At 49.4% G+C, this 6,682-nt stretch overlaps 1 protein-coding gene across 1 annotated transcript in view; it reads right to left on the reverse strand.

The window, feature by feature from the left end:
- Positions 1-376, reverse strand: part of LOC125441603 (sodium/calcium exchanger 1-like) — a 61,616-nt gene extending 61,240 nt beyond the window's left edge. The window contains exon 1 of the mRNA XM_048512243.1: positions 14-376. The gene's annotated coding sequence lies outside the window, so the exon portion shown is untranslated. The remainder of the gene's footprint in view (positions 1-13) is intronic.
- Between the last annotated feature and the right edge of the window lie 6,306 nt (positions 377-6,682).

Below are 6,682 nucleotides of genomic sequence, written 5' to 3' on the forward strand. Positions count from 1 at the left end.
ATTTTGCTCTTACCTGGCAGTCAGAAGGTCTTGGGAGACGGATGCGAGGTGACAGGACGGTGGGGAGGCGGGCTGCAACCCCCCCCCTTCAGATGTAGGCACCCCCGCCGAGGCAGGGGAGGGACGTGGGGGGGCTGAGTCGTCTCAGATCACTTGTCCATGGTGCAGGCGGACTGGATGCTTCCTTCCAGCCCCGCTGCCTCCCCCCCCCCCAGCCTGCTCTCCCCCCTTTTCCTTGCAAAGCGAGAGCGGATCGGATGGACCCGGCTGGGGGGGGGGGGGCGGCGTGAGGCGCTGGGATGGCAGCACAACAGCTCTCGAGCCGAGCCACCGTCCCTGGCACCGAGAGATGCTCCACTCCGGCTGGCGGTCGCCTCCTGCTCCACCCTGGAGAGAGTCTTGCGGGGGGGGGGGGAGGACCGCGCGCAGCTTCTGCAATGGGGGTGGGGGGGGGGGAGCGTAGCTGCTGTTCAGATCGCTGCCTCCCAGCCGGGAGCTTCATCCTCATCGGGCTACCAGAAATCCAGCATACGCCCCCCCCCGTCGCCCCCGCCCCCCCCCCACAACTCCCAAGCGTCCCAAATTGCATGCTCAGTGGCCGGGGTGGGGCGGGAGGCGTTTGGATTAATTGCAGAGACGGAAGGGGATTTGGGAATTGATGACTGGGGAGGGGGATAAGGTCACTTCGGATCCTAGCCCCCCCCCCCCCGCGCCTCTTGGGTCACCTACAGTCAGAGGCGACCCTATTCAACACCCCCACCCCGCCCCCCCACACACCCCGTTTCCCCGCCTGGCACTGCTTCTCGCACCCAAGCGCGCAGCCCACCGTTAAACCTGAAAAACCATTTCACAAGATATTTATAAAGCGGTGCGTGTGCACGAGCTGAACCGAACTGGGTCGAGATTATCCGCTCCTTTGCGTCCCTGCAAGACGCATCCGCGGAGATGGGGCGGATCGGGAGCAAAGGAGGCAGGAAGCCGACGGAACTCCCCGCCACTGCACCGCCGTGGGATATTGCAGAGGGCCAGGCGAGCGCCCCCCCCCCCCCCCGCCCATCGTGGTTTGTTTTTTTTCCAAATGCTGCTCTTTTCTGTCCAAGGACCGGCGGGGAATGGGTGGAGAGGAACGACATGTGTGCACACTTGAAGTTTGGGGCCTGCACCGAGCAGAGAAGCAAAACCCCTTTCCTGCGACCAGAAGGCGCTATGCGGAGCGAGGGACCCCAGGGGCTCCCGGAGAGAAACGCCTTGCTCTTGGCTCGGTGCATTCCGGTGCCTGCCTCTGTATTCCGGGCACGCGGCTTGCCGCTGGCTGCAATTCTTCTGCTTTGCCATGCCAAGACGGGAAGGCTAGAAAAGAGGAGGAGGGGGGGGTGTCACTGTTATCCCCAACTGCTTCATGCCCCCCCCCCCCCATCACCCAACCTGGCTGCCCGGCCTCTGCTCTGGTTGCAAAACCCAACCCCAACGCTGCCTGTGCGAATGCAACCTTGCAAACAGCTAAACCGGGATCATTTCCCCCTCGCTCTCTCTCGCTCTTTTGGGGGCCCCAGCAGCCCAGTAGGAGGGGGGGATTTCCCCATTCATGGCCGCTGCAACTTCACTATCAATCAGATCTGGGGATGGGGGTGGGATTCTGTAGGATCCCCACCCTCAGTGTTGGAAAAGGCGATAGGAAGCGGCTGGAGGGGGCTGGAGAGAGGAGGGTTTGCTGAAAAGGCATCGGCAGCAAGAAGATTAATAGATGTGGGTCCTGGGACACCCCCAGGAGGCATGTGAAAAGCATTAGGGATTGGGAGGAATTGCAGGAGGAAACCTTAGTGTAAGAAAAGTCAGTGCATGGAGTTTGGATAGCCCTAAATCATCCAGATCTGTTTTGTATGATGGAATGTGGAACTTGGGGGGAGGGGGGGCTGGCAAACAGAAGGGGTACAGCATAACGGTAGGTTTGTGTGTGAAGATCCGTACAGCCCACCACCCCAAAAAAGCCGGGGTGTGTAATGTGTGTTGTATCTGTCCCCCCCCCCCCCCCACCCCGCCCAAATGAGACAAGAGGCTGGTGTGTGGTGCCCTCTGCTGACCATATCCTGACATTGTGGCCAACTCTCAGGGGGTTTTTTTTTTAATTTATTTTGGCAAGGGGGAAAAAAGAATGGAAGGTTTAGGAGTTTTGCCAAATGTATTAAAGTTAACAGAACGTCTCCTGGTATCTGTCAGAGCCATACCTGATGCTATTTTATTGGAAGGACAACTTTTCTCCACATTGCCAAGGTCTTCTGGGTGGAATTATAATTTGGTTTAAAGAAATGATTTGGAACAATTATATTAGGACGTGCAAAAGAGAGAGAGAGAGGGTTATGAGAGATCAATGAACTGGCTAGTGATTCTGCTGCTGTTTTTTTTTTTAAAGAATCACATGCAAAGCTAGAGGACAGTATAAAACGATAATGGCTGAAATTCTAGTGGCTAAATATTGGGGAAAGGTCACTAACAGCTTCAAATTTCTCCTCCCTGCTAGCTTGATTAGAAAATCATCACTTCTTGCTTGTGCAAATGGAACGGAGAGGGTTTTTGGACACCGTTTTCCATTTCCTCATAATGGATTTTTCCTACTAAAACACTTCATTTTTAATGTTAAGTTCCATTCAGTATGTGTGGTGTAGTGGTTCCAGTGCTGGACTAGCATTAGGGAGACCCAGGTTAAAATCCTGGTTCTGCCAAGGAAGTGTAGTAGGTAGCGTTGCCATCTCTGGGTTGGGAAATACCTGGAGATGTTAGGCTGCAGCCTGAGGAGGCTGGGCTTGGGGGAGGGGAGAGGCCTCAGTAGAGTATAATGCCTTAAACGCTACCTTCCAAAGCGGCCATTTTTTCCAAGTTAACTTATTTCTGTCCCTTGGAGATCAGTTGTAGAAGGGGAAAGATCTCCAGCCATTACCTAGAGATTGGTAACCCTGTCAGTGGGGGAGTCTTGGAACCAGGTGCACACTCTGAACATAACCTGCTCCAGGGTTCTGAGGATAAAACGAAGGAAACTGCTTTGGAAACACCCACCCACACACAGGAGAAAAAGAGGCTATAAGTGAAGTATGTATGTATAATGTGAATTTCAAAGATCCTGATCAGGAGTATGAGCCATGAAAATAAATATGAAAAGACTCATAGGGCGATTCTGCACACGAGTAAAATAGGTTCGACCCAGTTCCCTGAGAAGGGTACTGACCTAGGTCGAAGCCATTGTTGTTCCCCACTGCAACCAGCTTGATCCCAGCTCGGAGGGCGGAATCATCCTGTGCCTCTTTGCCACTCCATTCCAATTGGCTACTGTTCTACGGCCATGTTCCGTTTATCCCCACACACGTTATAAAAAAAAACTGCCACAGGAATGGAGGGACGAAGGTGGCGTTTTTTGATTGGCCAGCTGTACGCATTCCCGAAACACTCAGCTGTGATTGGCTGAATGTGGGACTCCTGGCACCAGAGATTCCGCACTTTACTGGAATCGAGCTGAGTTCGAGCGTGGTTCCCTGAAAAAGTAGTAGTTCCCAACTGGAGTCGGAAATTTGACCGTTACCCGGGGCGAAGCTGGTACAAAACCACGCCGATCCCAGTGGTTGTGCGGAGCACTTAGGTCGACCGCAGCTCGAACTTAGGTCGATAACGCAAGTGCGGAATCGACCATAGTGAGAATACGTGAAAACAAAAAGGAACACAGAAGGGCCTGTTACCACATTCCTGGAGGAGTGGCTGGAAAATATGTGTCACTTTGGTAACTTTCTGAAGCACAAATCTGTAAATGTGGAGCTCTGGATCAGATTTGTTTGTTTGCTGTAGACATGTCTGCCCCGCTTTTCTACCACTCGGTGTGTCTTACAAGCTAAAAACAATAAAAGCAAAGACACTTAGAACTAGTATGTCAGTATAAATAATACAGGCTGCCGTAAAAAACCACTCAAGACCAAAGGCCAATAAAAACAAGCCCGTAGGTGTATCAAGGAAATACAATTCAAACAGAGTGTAAACAGCAGCCAGCAAAAGGTAATGATCAGAGTAGCCGGATTCAATCTGCATTAAAGGATTTTGTGGCAAACCTCTGGAAGAGGTCTAGCCTAGCCTCATAACCGAAGAGACTTCCCTGGCTTTATCAGAATGTGGGGAGGGCTGTATTTCAGTGGTAAAGCATCTGATGTGCATGTAGAAAGTCCCAGGTTTGGTTGCCAGCATCTCCATTTGAAACAATGAGGGAGAAGGTGACATGAAAAAGACCTTTTTCTGCCTGGCATTGTAGAGAGCTGCTGCCAGTATCACCCTTGATAGAATAGCAGCTTCACACAGTAGAAGGTTACATCATGTGGTTTTCACAAGCATCAATCATTCTGGCTCCTTCCTCACATGCAGAATAAAGCACTTTCAAACTGCTTTGAATGCTCTTTGAAGCTGTGCGGAATAGCAAAATCCACTTGCAAACAGTTGTGAAAGTGGTTTGAAAACGCATCATTCTGCGTGTGTGGAAGGGGCCTCTGCCATAGGAGAGGTGGAATTCATCCAGCCGACCCAAGTGACTAGACCTTAGTGAGGAGTTCAATTCCCTTCCTTTGTTCCACCTCCAAGAAAAAGAAGAACATTAGACTGTCTGCTACCACCTGAGACTTAGGCTGATTCCGCATGGGCCAAAAACAGCAGTGTGAAAACGGTGTAAAAGGGTTTAAAACGGTGTAAAAGGGTTTATACTGTTTTACCACCGTTTTCACACTGCTGTTTTTGGCCCATGCGGAATCAGCCTTAGAGAGAGCTAATAATTTGGTCCCTCTATAAACCTTTTTTAAAAAGACTCTTCTTCAAATTAAGAACTTCAGGCTTCTTGCTGGCCTCCTGTTTTGTGATATGGGGGCTAAGATGGTTTTTATCTGTGTGCAGAAAAACTACTTCAGCTATTCCTAAAATGACCCATGTGGATATCATGGCATTCATTTTAGGTGGTTTCTGGTGCCGGCTTGTTTCTTGATACTTTGAGATAACATCAAATGAGCTTTGGGCAGCAGCAAACTGACTAGTAAAGCACAGGCACATCGCTGCTGTATACCTGTGGTGCCAACATCCGTGCGCAACCTTCTGTTTCCCTGGGTTTACAACTGATCTCTATATTACCGAATTTTTTTTGTCTGGAGAAAACAGCAGCTCCAGAGGGCAGATTGTATGGCAGTGAAGTCTCTCCCAGAAATCCCCCTTCCACAAACGGCTTCCCTGAATCGCCATGAATTTCCGAGACTGCAATTGGCAATCCTACATAAATGCAGACTTCCTTATGTCTCTAGGCTTGGCAATCTATTTATGGGGCCATGCAAGAAGCAAACCCTCCAAAACTGAAACCAAATAGTGTCTCCCAAAGCAAAGAATTGCTCCTGTATCCCATAAGAACCATTTTGGGATTGGCCTCAGTCTGAATTGGTTTGTATGGCAGTCATGTTGTAGTTGGCAGTCATTTTGTATGGCAGTCATTTTGTGACTGGTACCAGGCCTCGTGGCAGCCATTTTGTAGTTAGTTGTCCCCTCCCTTCATGACCACCATTATGTTATTCGCCCCAGCTCTCATGGCAGCCATTTTGTGGTGGCACCCTGGCCACGGCCTTCTGTTTTTTTTACAACTTTTCACAAATGCACACAAGCTAAACAGTGTTATTAAAAGAACATTGGCTTTAAAAAGAGGGGGGGGGGCTTGACTTGAAATTAAAGCCATTCGTTACAGAAAGGGAAAATGTACAGTGTCCAAATGCTAAGCATAATAAAATAAAATAATTGCTAAACACAATTGACTGGTGAGTTTTCCAGGCTGTATGGCTGCTAATGTTATGCCTGCTTCTATGGCTGGCATCAAGGCATGTTACAGTAAGATGTGTTTCTCTCCATGGCACTCCGCACTGTGCTGCAGCGAGAAATACATCTTACCATGACATTGACAATAGATTAAATACTGTCATGTTCCTTTATATTTATGAGTCCCAGTTTTCAGTTCCCATCTCTTTGCCATGTTCTTGAAGCCATGCTGATACCCCAAAATTTGGCCTCTGCTAGAATCTCTCCTCAGAAACTCTGTACAGATGATGCCTTCTAAAATTCCTGGTACTCCAAGCTACAATCAAAGATACTCCAAGCACATTGGATCCCTTCCCCTCTCTCAAAAATACTCAATGTTATTGAATGTGGGAACTTTAAGATTTTGAGAATGACTGGCATGGGCACCACTATCACAAAATGGCTGCCTTGGGCATACTGGTCCCAATGACAAAACGCTAGCCAAGTGTCCTAATGGAGGCAGCTGCTTGTTGCAGGCCCAAAAGGAATGATCTCTCTGGGCTTTTCTGAAGTACCTCCTGCTCCTGTGAGGTGGAATAAATCCACAACAGGTTCCTTGCTTTAGAGAAGAGATGTTTTTGGGAAGAAGCAAATGGGTTTCTGAAAATGAATTTTCAGGCACCATAACACTAACATACACACTATAACTTCGATGCCATTTTGGGGTTCACTGCCTTATCTAGTGGAAGGTTCTCCTCTCTTTACTCCAGAAAGTTTTTTGGGAATTACATAGGGGTTCGAATTGTGGGCTCGAACGTACATTCAGATTTGAGGATGCAACCTGGGAGGGGAGGGTTTAGGGAGGGGAGGGGATGAACCTTGGTAAAGTATA

Source organism: Sphaerodactylus townsendi, linkage group LG01, assembly GCF_021028975.2.
Source record: "Sphaerodactylus townsendi isolate TG3544 linkage group LG01, MPM_Stown_v2.3, whole genome shotgun sequence".
NCBI classification, from domain to species: Eukaryota; Metazoa; Chordata; class Lepidosauria; order Squamata; family Sphaerodactylidae; genus Sphaerodactylus; species Sphaerodactylus townsendi.